The sequence below is a fragment of the Lathamus discolor genome, chromosome 3 (assembly GCF_037157495.1).
Source record: "Lathamus discolor isolate bLatDis1 chromosome 3, bLatDis1.hap1, whole genome shotgun sequence".
Lineage (NCBI taxonomy): Eukaryota > Metazoa > Chordata > Aves > Psittaciformes > Psittacidae > Lathamus > Lathamus discolor.
The window spans coordinates 128,029,089-128,031,026 of NC_088886.1; the positions used below are offsets into that span (position 1 = coordinate 128,029,089).

The window sequence follows — 1,938 nt, forward strand, 5'->3', positions numbered from 1 at the left end:
TAAATATTAGCATACTGCTGGCACATATAAAGGGAAGGGGGAGAAATGCTGAGGTGATCTAAAGCCTAAATTGAATCTGAACTAGCTACTTACCTAATTGCTTTGCCTTGTCCTCATCCTGATTGTGACAATCGGTTTGTTCCCACAGAGGGATTCCATCCCACCCTTCCTGTTGGAATTTGAAATGCTCCACTAATTTTGATGTCTCAGTACCTTGCTATTAATGGAAGGAAAGTATCCCTTCCCTTTGGCATCGCAGACACGTGCAATACACTAAGAAATAGAAATGGGTTTATTATTTAATTTTAATTTTTTCCAAGATAAAGAGAAAATATTTTGCGATTTCATGCTTGCTTGGTGCTGTGGTTTGATCTGGTTCCCCCAAACAGTGGAGGCTGTTCTTTGGATTCCCAAAAGCCTCCTGGGGTGAGGGGAAACTGGTGACTCTTTGGGAGCTTCCTGGAATGTGAAAAGCCACTTCAGATGCTTGGGATGTCTGGAGTCTCAGAGGCACAGCGAGTGCCAAGGTAGGATGGACGATTAGATAGGTTGAAAAGGGGAACTCATTAGGAGCATATTCAGAGCAGAAACTGCAAGAGAACAGTTACATTCTTTGCCTTATTCTTTACATAAATGTTGAGAGCCAGTGGAAAAAACAGAGTGTCACAGGGCTGGATCCATGCCTGATAGAGGCAGGGTTATGTTTTTGTTTTGCTTTCCACCAAACACTAAACACCCCAATTTTTTCTTCTTCTCTTGCAGGGGAAAAAAATAAAGATTCAACAATGAGTTCTTCACCCACCAGCTCCCACTGTCCCCCAGAGTCTTTTACAAAATTTAAGTGCCAGCAGGAGCAGAGCTTTTTTACAAGAATTGTTTGCCTGGTCTCCGGATGGTTGTGGGCCAAATCTATCCCACAACATGGTAAATAAATGCTGATCTCAAATCTATTCACAATGAAGAACCAGAACCCTTACCAGACAATGGAAGGTTAGCAGAACAAGGCTCATGGTGGGAATAGATACGCAAAAATGCAATCTCAGGTACTTACCTGCAGTGACAGCTTATACCCATCAAGACTGAACAAATTTTTCAGGGTGGTCAAAATGACAACACTTTTCCCAGATGTCGAAGGTCTTGTCATTGTCCTGCATAACTCTAGGAGGCTGACTTCAAATTTATTTATTGCAAAACCAGGGGAAATGTATTTATCTGGGGCTTTCAGCCAAATACATTTCTTTTTAGTGAAAAGTGGACATCTGTCTTGAATCTGTCCTACTTCTCCTGAAAGTACCAGAACGCTTCCTGGTTTGACAGGATTTTTTTTTATTATTATTATTATTTATTCATTTTTTATAAAAAAAGGAAAATTGATGTTTTTCATTGGAAAGGGAAGGAAAGTTTATTTTATGTCTACCTGTGTTCGGTGGATCTCCCCGTGTTCCCTGTAGGCTGGTCATTCGTTTTGTCCCCACTAAGAAAAGGAAGAGTCAACTTCATGTCAAAGTCTATCTCAGGAACTCATGAAAATCATTGAAACGTGTTCTCTATTTGCATCATGAACTGAGAATAAACTTTTGCCTCCTCTTTCTTTGTCTAGAGAGTTTCACTTCTGTGCAGAGAACTGCATGCCACTTTGACATACATCATAGTAAGAACTGGTGAAATTTATTGTTTTATCTTACCAGTTTCTCCATCATTTAAATCTGTTGGCATGATATAAATTACTGATTAGAGTTTGAAGATAGATCCCCTCTTAACAGCTTCAGTAGTTCTTTAATTTCCATCTCAGAAAAGTAAGTAACCAAGGCAAAATCATCCACAGTTACCAAACTTGTGCTCATTGCTATATTTGAAGCTCTTCAGAGGGCTGATCTGAAATCAAGGTTATTTGACACAAAACCAGATCTGAAGGCAAAACCGTTTAGTTTGGGAGCT

At 39.8% G+C, this 1,938-nt stretch overlaps 1 long non-coding RNA gene across 1 annotated transcript; it reads right to left on the reverse strand.

The window, feature by feature from the left end:
- Positions 1 to 274: 274 nt before the first annotated feature.
- On the reverse strand, positions 275 to 1,505 carry LOC136011225 (uncharacterized). Its single transcript, XR_010611302.1, has 2 exons — positions 1,418 to 1,505; positions 275 to 590 (listed from the first exon to the last, which is right to left on the reverse strand). It is a non-coding gene; the product is annotated as an uncharacterized LOC136011225 (long non-coding RNA).
- Positions 1,506 to 1,938: the final 433 nt, after the last annotated feature.